The sequence below is a fragment of the Anser cygnoides genome, chromosome 1, assembly GCF_040182565.1.
Source record: "Anser cygnoides isolate HZ-2024a breed goose chromosome 1, Taihu_goose_T2T_genome, whole genome shotgun sequence".
Taxonomy (NCBI): domain Eukaryota; kingdom Metazoa; phylum Chordata; class Aves; order Anseriformes; family Anatidae; genus Anser; species Anser cygnoides.
In genome coordinates, this window is record NC_089873.1 from 91,919,657 (window position 1) to 91,936,214 (window position 16,558).

Sequence of the window (16,558 nt, forward strand, 5' to 3'; positions counted from 1 at the left end):
TTTTTTTTCTTTTTTTTTCAAATTTCTGTTTCTATTCTGCCTGCTCTCCCTTTTCCTTGCTGGAGAGGAAGAGACTGCAACGAAAGAGGTTTTTCTGTTTTGTGTTTTACCCTGGTAACTTCATAAATCTCACTGACAGTGCAACACCTCAGACAGTCTGGCTGGTACAGTGAAGAAGAGCTATAAGTGGAGCTGGAGTTGGACCAAGCAGGGGAGAACTTCTCGACTCAACTTTGCTGCCAGAGAAGTGTTTGTATAACTATACCATTAATGTGGTGTTTATGCTCACATTGTACAAGGCTTATTAGGTAGCTGACAGATAATAAAATGAGTTGCCTAAAAGGTTAGGAGTTGGGCATGTTTCCCAAATTCAGAGATAAGGCAGTTCCAGAAACTTGCTAGAAGCACAGAAACTGCACTTGGGTATGTACATCTTTTACAAAGCTGCTGTGTACATTTATGTGGGTTTTGATTTATACTTGTAGCTTAGATGGACCATCCCTAGGTACATCCCTATGTCCACTTAGTGACATCCAAGATTGATGAATGGCTGTGACTATAACTCCGTTAATTTGCACTGCCATTAGCAGCCCCCTGGGAGTGATCTGGGAGCAGGAGACTGCTGGCATACAAGGCCACTCGTTCCTGGCGTTTCTCATGTGCTGGTGATGGGCTGGATGGGATCACACTGATTTTACCCTGAAAATTAAGAAGAGCCTTTCAGCATGCTTGCATTTGACGTTATTGAAAGATCCCAGCAGAAGACAGACCTGATCCATGTTTGAGACAACTTTCTCCATGTATGAAGTTACAATTGATCAGATTTATTTTCACAGCTGTTCAACTGTGATTAGGCAACATTTTAGGTGGCTGGGTACAGCAGGCCTTGAGCATGGTGTCTGTAGAAACATTCAGATGGTTTCAGTCATGCCAGATGATTCAATGGGGCTGGTATTGTCTCAGCCCCACTTTGTGAGCTCTGTAACAATGCAGGCTGAGGTAGAGCTATGGCTCGGCTTGGCTTGGCTTGGTTGTGGTCCGGGCTGAACTCTGTTCGCTTCTTAGGTCTCAAAAACATGTGCAATGAATTTCATTCTGTTTATTGGGAGTTTTAGAGCAAGTACAGCAACTTCTGTCTCTGAAACATTCACTTCATGACCTCATTTTACCAAATGAAATTGTAGTAGCCATGCTGCTATTGCAGCCACCACTCCTGGGCATGCACTTTGCAAGGAAACAGCTCTTTCTGAAGCCAGGCCAGGCACAACGTTCATGATAAGGAGCTCTACTCCTTCATTTGGTTAAGATGCACTCAGACGACAAGTGGGTAAGGAAGATCCAACGAACCACTGCTCAGCTCAGAAGTTAGTTTGGGGGTGTCTGTAGGAATTAATTTTCCTGATCTATCCCCATCCAAGACTACCACCTTGGTCTGCCCGTTCTGGGAACAGGGGCTTGATTTTGGTTGAGCCAGGCCTGCCCGAAGCAGCACCATGGGAGTACCCAAGTCCTGCTGCCCTCCCCTTGGGACCCTTGAGAGGCTCTGTCTCAGGCCGTGACCCATGCTGGGGTTGATCTCGTTCCAGTGCCACCTCCCCAGGCAAGGCAGCCCTGCTCCTCCTGTACCCTGGCACAGGGGCTATGTTTGGAACTGACACGATCTTTCTGGATGGTGTTAACCATTTCTTCCTGTTAACCTCCTGGTGGAGGCAGGTCTTCTTGCTTGTCGTGATATCTCATGTTTTTTTGACTAAATGTCTCTTTTTCTTTGCGTGTTTGGTGACTGCCTTGGTATAATGTGCAGCTTGCACTGCTGGGCCAATGCCAGGTGCTGTGGGGAATTTGCAAAGGTGGTGTTAGGCTCACACTCCGGGACCAGCCTTGAGCTGTGATGGGGCACAGCCAGTCCTGCCAGGAGCTCACCCTGTCAGCTGGCCCAGGCTAGTCCCACATTCCTCATACAGCAAGAGAGAGCAAGAAAAAAAAAAAAAAAAGAAGGTAATAAAATTGCACAGACCTCCTTTCTTAAGCTATATGCTTCTTTGAGGTTGGGAAGGACTAGATACATTGAGAATCAATTCAAAGTGATCCCTGAGGTCTGAAAAAAATAATTTATATTTGTTTGTTGCAATCCTGAATGCATTTAGCTGTAGGTTTTTTTTTTTTTTTTGCCTGTAAAATACCTTCCTACTACTTATGTTTTCTTTACTTAAAAACACATATTCTAGCCAGTTCTAAATAGAAATGACACTGAGTAAGTGTTGCATGTTTTCTTTCATGCTGTGCATAGATTGAGTCATTCACACAGGATTGTCTAGACTGGCTTTTTGTAAAGCTGTTCAAGATGCAGTGCATGTTTCCCTTTGGTTTTTGTAATTAAATTTTAATAAATCTCCAAGAGTGCAGTGCATGGTAAGTTTGTGTTCCAGCTTTTGTAAAGGTTAAATAATAATCAGTCCGTTGTTTTGGGATGGAGTTAATCAAAGAGACAGTTTACCAATCTACAGGAGGAACATTTCGAGAAAAGCCTTTTCTAGAGCTTTCTGAATTGCAGAGAACTCAGTTAACCTCAGAAAGAAGGTAGAAGGGGAAACAGGAGAGATGGGGTTGTGAGAGCTGCAGCACGTTGTTTCCTGGACAGAAGTGGGAATTGGAAACTGTGGTGCCATAGCTCCAGCTCCCATGATACTACTGGTCTTGTAAAAACATAAAATAAATACATACCTACTTCTCTTCAACCTTCCCTCTAAATGGTTACATTAAATAAGATGCATTGACAGCCAACTGCTGTTTACTGTTTAGAACTTCCTAACCTCTCTTGAGTTTTTGTGAGGATTAATTAGGTAATGTTGTAATGTATATATAAATAAAAATAATTTTTAAAAAAGGTTTGAAGAAGAAAAGAACTAAAAGTATTGTTTATGAAAAGAGCCATCAGAGCTACTGCCAATTGTGTCAGAGAGGGAGGGGGCAGAGAGAAGGAAAAGTGCTCATCGTCAGGCGATGGTGTAGAGGTACCACTGCACAGGGAGCATGGGGGTCTGCAGCAGGAGTGAGCAGGGTGCTTCTCCCTGGGCAGAGGCCCTGCTGTCAGACCAAGCCTGCTCCAGCTCATGGACAGCTGGCACTAGGCAGCCTGAGCTTGCTTAAAAGTAAAATTCTGTTTTATCTCAGCTAAGCCATGTCCACAGTGTACACATTTGTCACTTAATGTTTTCTTTATTTCTCTTCAAGCTGTACTTTAAGCAAACACAACTAAACACTAATTTAAAGGTGGGAGACACGTGGATATTTCTGTAGTAATTGCTGTCAGACACATTGTTGACTTCCCTTTTTCTTTGCTCCTGCAAGGAAGATGGATGAGCAGAAGTGAGCAGTAATGTTTTCAGATGACTTGCCTCCCACAGAGAAATGATGTATTGAGGAACCTCAAGCCAGGTTGTTTGTCAATATACTGCAAGGTACAATTTGACTTTCCAATGTATCGTTTTGAAGATTTTAATAGACGTGTAAATACATGGGTTCCCTTGCAAGCAGTAATCTTCTGCAAAACATAGTTTCTATATATGGCAAAATAAAATAAGAGAGAGTAGATTAGAGAGACAAGTACTATGATACTGTTGACAGGGATGAATGCAGGAAAAGATGAAGAAGGTTCATTGAAAACTAAGAGGTAGGGAGTATTTTGTCACGAGGAGTAGGGTGAGAGAAATGAAGGAAGCAGAAGCCTCCTTTCAGATGGTTTTCCTCAAGTGACTGGGAAAGTGATAGGATTTTATGTGAATGCATGTGAAGAGGTGAAGTCCAGTCCTGCCTTCAGGTTTTCTTCCTGTAGAAAAATGGGAGTGGGTACAGCTAACCAACACTGAAGACCTTCCTTCGCTAATGACTTAGGATGGGGCCAATTAGTGCTCCTGGCCTATGATTAGTTTCTACACTTGATATCACAGGATCTGCAGTTTCCCTCATTTAGAGAAACACTAAAGTTATTGAAAATTACCATTAATACCTGGGAGTTCATACCTGAGTGATGGATGAGGAGACAACAAGTACATTTTATAAAGAGCCTGCCTGTGATGGCTGGTGAGAAATTAATAGTTTGATTAAAACTGGATGGGGATCGGTGATCAGAATTTAATTATGTTCAGTCTGGGCAAGGAAAAATGAGCCTAGCAGCAGTATAAATACTCAGGGCTACCAAGCCAATCCTCCAAGCACCACAGAAAAATTGTGAACAGAAATCATGCAAAGGAAAAAGTCACAAGGAAATCATAAATAAAAATAGGATTTATTTTAGAAGAATGGTCCAAAAAATGCAAGTGTTCTATTATCAAGAAATAAAGCAGCTCTGCTGAAAAGTTCTTCTTGCTTTGGTAATATATCAGAGGTGGGAATTAGGAATTAAGAATTTAAAAATTGTGCATAAGAATATGGAAAAGGAAATAAGTAGCACTCATTATTGATCTGAAATTATGAAACAGAGAAATGTTAAAGAATTTCACATTTTGCAAGGCTGAGAACAGAAAGAAGTTTTTTTTGGTGGATATTTAAATCATGGTAGTTGTACACATCTATTCCAAGCAGAGGGAAATAACAAAAATAATTGTACTGAAAAAGCAGATGGATTCAATAAATATTTCTATTCTCTGCTTGGAAAGTATCAGACTCATATAGTTGTACTGCCTAAGGGTGAAATTGTATTTTCTAAGTCATTAGTAACTTAGAATACTACTTAATACTCTGCAGGCTCAGAGAAGTTGCTGCCAGGTATCCTAAAGGCATTGGCTAAGATGCTCTCTTGCCTTTTGGATCTAATTTATGCTTAAAATTTGGATTGTTGAGATCTCCAGAAGGGATGTTTTAAAGCTCTTAAAGTTTTCAGGAGTAGAGACAGAAGTCCTGTGAGGGTGCAACACAGTCTGTGAAAGCCAGAGCATAATTATATCTCTGACAGCCAGTATGGCCATGCAGTTTCCTCAAACATCTCTACTTTTTTGCTCTTCAGCCATACAAAGTTGGTAAATACATAGAAGTAATGACAGTTTATAGGAGACTACCTTAAGAGATAATGGACTGAATGGGACCACTCAGACCATGGAGCCTTGTACCAATAATTGGAAGCAGGTGGGCTTTTGTCACTTGGTGAAATGTCCCAAGCCCATGCTGGAGCACAGGAGAGCAAGAGATAAAATAGGCTTCAGCTGCATCCTACTTCAGCACAACAGGAGAGATTTCATTAGACAAAAATGCCTGTATATTTCCTAGTAAATTCTTTATATATAACACTACAGAGGAAGGCAAAAGCTATCCTAAACCTGTCTCTGCCAGTCTCACAACAGGAGCAGAAAAAGTCCTTTGTATTTTCAACGGACTTGTTAAATAAGTAAATATTTGGCAAATTTTGAAAAATAGAGTTTAGTGAGGAGTAATCAGTGAAGAAAGATACTCTTAGAGGGAAGCCATGCAGAGGTCAACGCTGAATACAGTACCAGTTAATATTTTCAGCAATGAATGTTAAATTCTTGCTCCTAGCATTTACATGTGTATTGGAGAGGTGCTCTGCCAAAGGCTGAAGAGACGGTCTTTCAGAGAGAACTGGAATACTAAGCAACAGAGTCCAGTTAAATGAAATGCATTTTAATATGAGAAGAAAACAAATTATTTGTCTAGAAACATGGAACAGCATAAACAAAGTAGGGAGGAAGGAAAACAGTGCCTCCAAAAAAGAGATCAGAGTGGGCATTTGATCAGCGTGAGGGTCTGTACAATGGCAGAAAGGTTCGCTTGCACCCGGGAAGAAGAAGGTATGGAATCAGCAAGGTAATTTTCTGGGTAAGTATAGCACTGTCTGAGCTTGAAAATTGTTTCCATTTCACGCTTTTTAAAAGGGTATTAAAAACTGTAGAGAGTGTGAGGAAGAAAGCAATGCTAATTGCTCAAGGGGAAGGGTAAAAACTGTATAATGAGACACTTGCAGATCAAGTTGTTCTTTATACTACAGCAGACTGAAAAGTGACTTGATTAGTGTATAAATGCTCTATGATAAGAAAAAAATGGATACAAAAGAGCTCCTTGGTTTAGCAGAGAAAAGCACAACAAGAACTAATAGCTGGAAACTCAATGAGATAAGCTCAAATTAAATATTAGAGAGGCATTTTTTCTTATTATATTTATTTGGCTGTTATTAACCACTGAGGAAAGGTATACACAGCAACAAAGGCAAGGATGCACTTCTTCAAATTAAGAGCAGCTGTATTTTATGGTGATAGTCTTTAGCCAACTGTGAGTTAGTCTCCTTAGTACAAGTGAGATACAAAGCTTCCAAATACAGACTACAGCCAAAGATTCTTTCTGTCCAAAAGTTTAAGAATTATGTTATATTTAAAATAATGTAAACAGTAGGGAACTTTTTTTTTTTTTGCTCCTTTAGCAGTGTCCTGAATCACATTATCTGCACTTATTTTTCAAGCACACTGCTATGTCTACTTACTCAAATTGCTTTCATTTGAGTGTTTTTCTTATTCATCTTTTTAATAGAACTGATGCCAGACTTCCCTGTAGGGCCACATGTAGCACACTGACCCTCCTCTATGCCAAACCCCTCCTAGTTCATTTGTGTATGGAAGAGAATCACTGTCCACCTACTTTTGTGATTGCACTTTACAAAGTAATAAAAAGTACAGTCAAATGTACCCAGGAGGTGGGGGCGAAGAAAAGAAAGAAAGAAAGAGCTTGTTGTTGTTGTTGTTATTTTTATCAAATGAGAAAAGAAATCCAGAGAGACTCATTCCTCAGGATCTGAGATGTAGAATTGCTGGCACTCCAGAGTTGCGTGAGAGCTGCTTAGCCTTTCTGTTTCTAAAAACTAGCATAAATATCCATTCCATGTTAAAGTCTCAGGGGACTGTAGAGTTGATTATTGTGGTGTAACTATCCAACTTTTGTGCAGAGAGGCAAAATTACCTGGTAGTGGAAAAGCAGAGTTGCATCCTGTCTTAGAGATGAGTAAGATTTAAAGTTTGTTTAAATAATAATAATAATAATAAAAAATTTATTGAAGCTCAATGACAGGAGTTACTCAGCCCTCTTTCACTCCTTTAAGTACTGCAGTCTGCAATACATTAATTATTTTTCTGCCTTTACATTAACAACTCCAATTCTCAATCATATCCATCATTTTGACTTGAACAGTCCCTGTGCTTGCTTTTTTGTATTCCTTCAGTTCTCACTAGAGTTTAAGCATCTGTTTGGATATTTGGGCTCTGCAGTAGTTAAACATCCTGTGACTTGTCTTCAGCTGTTACTTTTCAGGTCCTTCCAAGAGACACACATCATGTGCTACTTAAACTTTTGTTTAGCTTGTTAGTTATTTAAGTGTAGCTTAATGGTATGCCAGATGCTCTCCAGTCAGAGAAATGCTTTGCTTGCACTCCCCCATCTGTGTGACTCCTTCTTTCTAAATCTGCTTTCTGAAGCAGACATACTTCATACAGATTAAATTGTTTCATGGCCCTGAAGAACCTGTGATTCAATATCCTCTTTTGTCCACTTTACACAGCTTAATTGCTGCCCTAACATGTTGTAGGGTGAGTAATGTAGTACACTGGCAGAGCCACCTGAGCACAGGTTGCTGCATGGAGATCCTCAGAGGCTCCTAGGAGTTTTGGAGAATATGCATGCAATACAGCCACAACACACCCTCTTTCAAGAGGGAGTCTTTTAGCTTTCAGGTGTATGAATAGTATTGGCTGACCTAGGTATTGATTTCACTGAATGTTTCTTTCCCCATGGCAATATTGCCATTGTAATAAGCCAAATATGCCATTTGTGAAGCATTTTTTCCTCCAACCCTTAACCAGTTTAGTGGCATTCTCCATACACTTTCCCAACCAGAGAGAAAAATCTTGTTCTCACAGACTGATCTCCTTAGGGAAAAGCAGTGCTACTTCTTGCTTATTAAGATTCAGATCTCTTCTAGATTGCTGGCTTAAGCTCATCTCTTCCGTGTAAATTTCTGGGGGAGTGAAAGAAGAAAAAAAAAAAAGGAATGGGAGACAGAAAAGATATTTTAGGCAGCTGTTCAGCAACCTGTGAAATAACCTGAGGTCTTAACCCCACAGGTATCCGTGTCAGGTACTACCCACCACTGTTTATAACCTTTTTGGCTTTGTGACCAAAGAGGGCAGGAGGTGAACGTGCATGGAGAAGCAGCCAGCTATTTTCCTATGCCTATGTGTGGTTTCTGTAGTTCATGCACAAAGATACTGGGAGAGAATACTGTGAAAACTGTGTATAAGGAGATAGTGCTCTTGTGCCCCCGCACTGCACTTGCTTTTTGAGGGGGAGGCAGGAAAAAGACTTTCGGACCGCAGATCAGTTACTGCAGAGCCTTTCATAAGAGCTATAACCAATTCTGAAAATTCTCTATTTCAAAAGCTTTCATAGAGATTTTTTCATGCTATGTGACAACAAAATGAATGTAAAAAGCTCATATGTTGGATTTTTCATTAAATTTTAAAGCTAGCACAGTGCTAGGCTATGTGTGAAAGTAATTTCATTAATTTTATTCAGAAGATGACTTTATCAGATACAGCTTTTATATCTGCATCAAGTGTAATGAACAGTAAACTTAAGTAGTAAATTGGCAAAGTAGTGTCCTTTAAATTATGAAAAAACAAATATTAGTTGCAATATCCAGTACAAGTCTGCTTCCTGTCAGTAGCTGAATAAAGCTGCTATTTCCAACCAGTTGACTCCTAAGGCTGAACAGTTGATTTCATTTTATTCACGTGGAAACTCGATCCACATTTCAAAGCTTTGCCAATGTGTTTAGCTACTCACAGGTTATATCATTGACAGAAAACATCACCACCTATGTGACCGGAATCAGTAAGCACAGTAAGTATAATATTGGTGGGGGGGGGGGGGGGGGGGGCGGGGTGTAATTTTATTTTATTTTGTTTTGTATTTGAGGTCTGTTTTCTTTATACAGCACCTTTATTTTTTCTCTACATGGGCTGCCACTTTGATACTCTGAGTTCACTGCTTGACCTTACTGCAGGTCCTGTTAGGGACTTTCAGTCTTTGTCCTCTATTTCAAAAGGATGTTATGCCTGAAAACAACAGGGACCTTGGTTACTCCAGACTCACAGAATCTTTAAAAGATCGACGAGGTTGTTTTGTCAGGGTGTAAATACAGGGAATGTTATTCCTGGAGGACAAATGTGGGCTGAATGCTGGAAGAAATCCAGGTAAGACCTGTGTGGCAGTGTGCCAGGCCTCATGGATAGCAGCCCCCCTCTAAGGAAGTTGTGTTTAATGAGCAAGAGGAAAGCTCAGAGACCATGGTGGGAATAAAAAGGCACGAATCTCTTTTAAAAAGTTTTTAAACCCTCCTCTCATTCCATTCTCGGATGAAGATATGAACATCAAGGAGAACTGATGGTAAGTTTTGAAAGATTTTGTATTAAATTTTATTTCCCTGTTTCTCACAACTAGCTCCTAGTTACTTAAATGCACTCCTAGAAAAACGCACTATGGAAACCAGCCATATTAGTTAAATTAGATGGTCTGTAACTAAAGGCTTATGTAAAAATGGTGCTTGTTACAGATTAGCCCATGTGAAAAAATGTTGCTACTCTAGTTAAGTCAGTCTACTCAAGAGAAATGAAATATTGTACTCACAACTTGTTTAAACCTTCATTGGAGAAAACTTAACTGCCCTCTAGTAATGGATAGTGCCACTTTAATCTTCCATGATGGTGACATTCCTGCTTCCCACCCAGCCTTACAAGATCACAGATTACCATGATGCTACTCTAGCGTGTGTTTTGCTGGGCTGGATAGAGTCTTTGGAGTCTGAGGGGGAGAGAGAGCTTGTGGGCAAGAGGAGGGGTCTGTTTGGTCACTTTCTCAGAAGGTGGAATTAGGATAATCTCCTTCCCTCTTGTGTCCTTCAAGTATAGCTCTTCCTTGCAGATGCGGTTCACTTCAAGAGCATGCTGGTTCTCCAGTGCAGCAGCTGTGCTGCACCAGCACAGAGTCAGCATGCTCTACTGGTAGGTGCTTTGATGAAGAGGTGGAAAGGAAAAGTGAGAGGAACCCAGTATATCTCAAGCACTTCCTCCTCCCACTCTCTTGGGATAGAAAGGCCTGTAGAGCTAACACGCACGTGCTAATGGAGTAGAAGCTAAAATATGCAGGACCAATACTACTGATATCTGTTACTGTAGACATCATTGTAGCACAGCACATGGATGGCTGTAAGTGCAGCATTATTATTTTTCTGCTGCATTGTCTGTTGTGTCTCTGTGCATAGAAATACTGAGAACATCCACAATAGCATTTTTGTTTGGATCAGCAGTTCACTTTAAGATGGATGGCTTGTTTGTCCCTGCTTCCATGTTTTGGTTTCCCCTTGTGAAAGATTGTGAAAGTGCATGAACTGAAGTCCTGTGGTCTGAAACATAACTGGAAGATGCCCTTCAGCAGCTAGTTGGTGTTTAGCGTATAGGAAGAAACTAGAGTAACTCTGAATTAAAATCTCCCCAGGACATACGTAATCTGAATGTTGGGTCCTTAGCACCAGCCATATCACTTTTTATGTCCTCTCCTATTGGGCTGCTCTACTTGCTACCATTCAATTACGTTGTGGTTGATTAATGTTTCTAGCTATTACCAGGAGTGCTTATCAGAAGAGAATTCCGTTTGCCCACTTTTTCTGCTTTATGATTTACTAACCAATATTCTGTTGTTTCTAACTTGTCTTTTCCCCCTCATTTTGTCTTCTACTTATTTCTTTGGTTAAGGGGAGTCAAGTCAGGATACATATTCAAAAATTCCCGGTCATTGCGTGGCTGCAGGTAAGTGAAAGTTGTGTCTTATGAAAAGGCCGATCTGTGAAAATAATCCATTACTTCTCCACAGTTAATATGATTTCCTGTGGCCTTGCAAAATCAAGGTTTTGCTTCTGAGCATACTTCCTGATGTGATACACCCTTCATTTTCTGCATCAGTGCGCAATGATCATTTGGTTATAACAATTAAGTTGGGGATCATCTCCATCAATCTTCATAATAATCTTTTATTATATTTCAACAAATGAAATGAGAAATAAAACAGGCTTGCTCTTGTATTAGCACTGTCCAAATGCCTTTTAGAATTGTAAGTTTCACAATGTGCACTAATAACTATTAACTGCCTACAAATGTTAAGGAATGAGTATTTAAAAACAGAATGCACTTGTTTCAGCTGATAAAAACTTTGAAACAGGGAGAAAAAATCCCCATAAAGGTGCAAAAAATAATTTCAGTGTTATAATCTTGCTATAAAAGGATTAGGAAAGGTGACTGAATTGAATACTTTCTAGAGGCATATCTTAGTCTTTACCTACCCTGGAATAAAATTTATTGTAGAAGTGAGAAATAGTTACAGCCCAGGCAATACAGATACAGATAGCATGAACACAAAGTCTTTCTCTGGAGAGATTACAATGTTACAGTCACTGTTACATTGTTCTCTAATCAAACTTCCTCAAGACTGCATGGAATCGGTAAAACATTCTTTTCTTAAGCAAAAGGCTTATTTGTATTACCTAACAAAATTAACCACAGCTGAAATTTCATGTTCTAATAGTCTTAAATAGTTCTTCGTTGTTTGTCTCTGTTAGGTATTTCTTGGACAGCTTGTGATGTTCACTGGGGAAGGATTAAAAGGAATTACAAATGATGATAAGAGATTTTCTTCTGGTACTATCAGAGATCACTAGGACTTTCTAGGCTCTGAAATACAGAACCTGTTGATACTTCTGTGAACTTGGATATCCTACCTTTGACAGTGTAGTAATTATGCTCATGTCAAAATGCCACATCGTATGCTGAAGCCATTAAACAGCCAGAACGCTCTCTAGTAAGAGCACACATTCTTAGGTAAGAAATTGCCTTTTGAAAAGAAATGTCCATCAAACTCGGGAAAGCTGTCCATTACTATGCATTCTTCAAGAAAGTGATTGGCAAATATTTTCAGCTTCACTTCCCATTGCACCACTTAATACACTTGCACTTGGTTGCTCACCGATTTCGTAGAAGTGTAGCACCTGATTAGGCTCAGGCTTTTTACTCACAGGGTTCCAAAGAGGTAGCAAACACCAAGGTTTATGGAGGGCAAAACTTCTCTGCTTGTCACTTTGAATTTCTCTCTTACTGACTTCTTGAAACAAAATGTATGTTTGCCCCCATGTTATGCAAGAGTGGGGATAATAAATAAATGAAACTGATTTCACACTGAATGAGTAACTTGGTTCTAATAGGTGGCAGTAAAATTAACTTTCAGAGATGTTTAAGGATTGTGTTTTTTAAGTTAGAATCAGAGCTTATGTAGAAACTTTGTTCTTCCTAGCCTATCAAATCTTTGAATGAAGCTTCATGGAGATGATATTCAGGGGACTTGCTTTAAAAGGAAGAAAGAGAGGGTACTGGGAAAGAATGGATTGGAAGCTTTGCACCAGGGCTGTCAGGAGTATCTTTAGCATTAATCTTAGGTTCTTGTGCAGACATTGGTGTGGACCTTAGCTGTTGGACTGTGACTTCTAGAGCAAGTTGTGGGTGAGGGCCTCATATCTCTCTGGTTTTGGTGGTGGCTGACAATGGGAAAATGCAGAGAAAGGACGTAATCTAGGTAGAATGCCTGAGATACTGATCGTCACTGTGCATGTTGGTGGCAGGAGCTGAGCACATTTTCCTAACGGTCCTTCACCCTGGCTTGAGGCTGGCTCATCAATGGACTGAAAGTATTGTAAGGGAAGATTTAAGATACCAGACAGAGTATTGTGCTGGTTATACATCCAGACTACGTGTTATTGCTGCTATCTCTCTACCCTGAGACTCAATGAGTGGCAATGGGAATAAGTTGTGCCTCACCACTGGCTCATTGAAATGGCAGAGGCTCACCACTGGCTCATTGAAATGGCAGAGGATTGAGCTTGAGCCACTGGTGGGAGCAAGTTAAATCATGACAGTGACCTCTGATCTGCTATAACTGAAGAGTAGACACTACTCCAGATGGATGGGGCAGGAACTGGCTTAGTTACTGCTGCAGCTAACTCCAGAAGGATTCATCTGGGGGAGCCTTGAGTGTTAATTCGTGATCAGAATAGCAGCATTTTAATAACAAGCCATTAAAAACACTTCTTGCCAGTTTTCCCATTTCATTCCCTGAAAGGATTCTGTACTCATCCACATGTATATACTTTCTGAAGACTTTCTCCATTTAATGACTATGTTCCACTTCATTCAAAGATTAATAGCAGCACAGTTATTAATTGCAAATTTATAACCTTTTGCCAAGGTGGGGAGAGTGTAACTTCTCATAAACATTAGCTCCAGATGAAATGCCACGTTCAAGGTCTCAGCTGTGAAGCTGTGCTTTTAATTAATTTTCATATTTTTCCATTCATTCAGAGAGATATCTCAAGAATCTGCAAACATTCATTTAATCTCTATAGGCCAAATCCTGCTTTCATCCTCCAAGTGACTGCACTGATAGTTTGTTTGCACGACGACTGCATATTTTTGCTGATAGGCACAATAGTGTCAAAGGCTTTTGAAGACACTAAGGACCATTTCCACCCACCACCTAGCCTGAGGTTTTGACTGCAAAGACTTTCAGCCTAAGGAGCTGAAAGTAGGAAAGAAAGGAATATGTTGTGGAAAGAAATAACCATCTAGAAAAGTTCATGTTGAGACTGTCCATCGGTCTATATGGTTAGCTATTCCAGTGTTCATTGTAGAAGCCACTTCAGAAGAAAAATCTGTCTACTCTCAGATCATTTTTGCAGTGATCAACATTTTTGAGCTGTTCTTCAACAAATTGAGATAATATATTTTTGAAGTTGCACGTTGCAGGGTTTTCTTTTCCAGCCTTGGGATTTTCTTTTTCTTGGCAGTACTCTCATCTGTTGGAATTGTTCCAGTTTTCCATGACTTATTATTAAATAATAATAATAATAATAATAAACACATAAAGGCTAATGAATTGGAGAGCCCTTCAGCTAAACAGTTCTAGGCTTTGTGGGGGTAAGGGTAAGTTTGCCAGACCTGTTGATTTTTTATGCCTACCTTTAATCTTGGCAGATGTGGCCTATTTTTAAAAAACTTTTTTCAGTCTTTTGTATTACATAGAATAGATAAGATCTCTTATGATAATTATCATTAGAAATATTCAGCAGATATTTATATTTTATAACTTATCTCCAGTGTTATTTATGATTTTTCCTGTATCTTGAAATGTATTTAATCCATGGTTAGGCACTTCTTGTTCTTATTAAAAATTCCATCTTGTTGTCCTTAATTATTTTGCCTGTTCAGATTGCACTGAGTTTATAAATTGCTTTAACAAGTTGCTACCACTTTTTAACTACTTCTTTTTAACTACTACTTCAATTTTTTCCTTTCTTTAAATATTCATTTTCTCTATATTTTTGTAACTAGGTCTCCTTTTCAGTAGGATACTTTTTACTGGCAACACATTTTTTTTTTTTCCCTCATATATAAAAATGGTGGTTTGGGAAGTTTCCAGTAGGCTATGAATAATTCCAAGTTTATAACTCTTGAAATTTTCTAGTAGTTCTGCTAGCAACTGTTGTAAGTTGAGGAATAAATGGATTTTTCATGTTCTCCTTGGGATATATGTTGTGGTTGGTTTTGTATTCTGGGTACACAGTATGGATTTGAGTTGATTGTGATTTTCCATCATGAATCATGAGTGAAGACCAATTTTAGTTAATGCTTACATCTTTTTATTATTTTTTTTCCCCATCCATTAAAGTGAAAATCAGTTTTAAATCATCATCTAATAAACAAAATAGGTCCTTTTGGTTAAAAAAAAAAAAAATCCTGTTTCATTTTTCTTTTTCTTTTTTTTAATCTCTAAGACTGAGTTTTAGCTTTTACAAATGTGCTGCAAAAATCTTGCAGTTTAAAATCAGCTGAGATGTTCTTTCTGCAAGTTGCAATTGGGAGTTTAAGGAATAGTTTGTTTAGTTCTCTGGTGGGATATTCTTATCTGGGAAAAAGCTCACCCACCTCTTAATTTTATTTTAATCAGTTGCACATTTAGTCCTTGAGCATTTTAATTTTTTTAATCTGACTCAAATTAATCTGATAACTGCTCAGTGTGATGGGCCCCAGCTTGCAAAGTTGCATTGGAAAATGGGGATACCATGTGCCAACTTGGTAAAATGTTTTGTTAGTTTGGTTTTAAGTGTGTGGTCTCTGTGGAAATACAGCATCTTAATGATAGTGGTCTCTCTGACATATTTATAAATTGTAATCAAGCTATGAAAAATAAAACAATAGAAGTCATGGTGCCTGTGACACGCAATGTCAGGCAAATCCCATTTTGGTTCTCTCTCCACTGTAGCTTGAGAAGTCGGTATGTCAAGCCTTTGTGTAACTCCTAGATGGGCCTGAAAAATATTTCTTTTACAATTTCACAAATGAAGTTCTTCACAATTGGTACTATGTTCCGCTAAAATTAAATAATGGAAAATGTTAGGGAATGTGCTTGAAATTTAATTTATGTGTAGCGATATCCTGGTGGTAGTTGGATGTATCTGGACAAAAGTTCCGTTTCCCCTGAACCCAGTCTGGTATGGAGGTCAGTATCTTGTAGATGGGTCTGTGCCACTGGTCTCAGCTTTGTGTGGCATGTTTTCAGCATGCCACAGCCCTCAAAACTCTGGTAATGGGCAGAAGTTAAGGCTAGCCTAGGACTTAGTACTTCTGTGCCTTTTTCATTCCATTTTTTTTTCTTTCCTTTCATAACTGTTTACAGCCTAACCCCTTTGGTTTGCTAACATGAATTTGCCTTGCTTTTTTAAGTACCTCAGAAAGAAGCCTAAGAGGCACAAGGGCCCCCTATTTTCTTCAAAACAATAGATTCAAATAAATTAGAGTTTAAAAAATAATAATAATGATAATAAAAATCAGGATGTCAGCAATCCCACATGAATTTGGGCATCCCAGAGGCTGGAATCTGTTTCCTTGACAAGTTTCAAGAACGAGGGAAAGGCTCATAGCATAACATGCCAAAGGGTGGTGGTGGGGATGTTACATAGTACACTCCCTGGCACGCAACAGAGCATGGCAACTGCAAAAACAACCTCAGCATTGTGGCAGGAAGTTAAAAATAATAAAGAAGAGATGACAGGTAAAAGACCAAGACCCTTCCCAGATATACACAGATACATGTATATATGTCTATCTACATATGTGTATGTATGTGCATATATGCATTTATATGCAAACATGTTTATAGATATATACACATATATCTGCACATATTACAAAGATCTGTTTCTTTGTGCTTAAATTTACCACATATTACATTATGAGCATGACATACATTTTGTGTGGCTGGACTGTTGTTGCTCTGTCTTCATCCTTTCCTTCTGTGAATTAAGTTTAATATTTGCCTCTGGGACTAGACAGCAATCTGTCGTTTACGGTCTAAAAAACAGGCTCCTTAAAATCTTCTTCCTAGACTTGTGTGAGTTGTCCCT

General features: G+C 39.2%; 1 protein-coding gene across 1 annotated transcript in view; it reads left to right on the top strand.

Annotated features, from left to right (window-relative positions):
* Window positions 1-16,558, top strand: part of LOC106039205 (LINE-1 reverse transcriptase homolog) — a 153,584-nt gene that overhangs the window by 57,284 nt on the left and 79,742 nt on the right. The window lies entirely within an intron of this gene.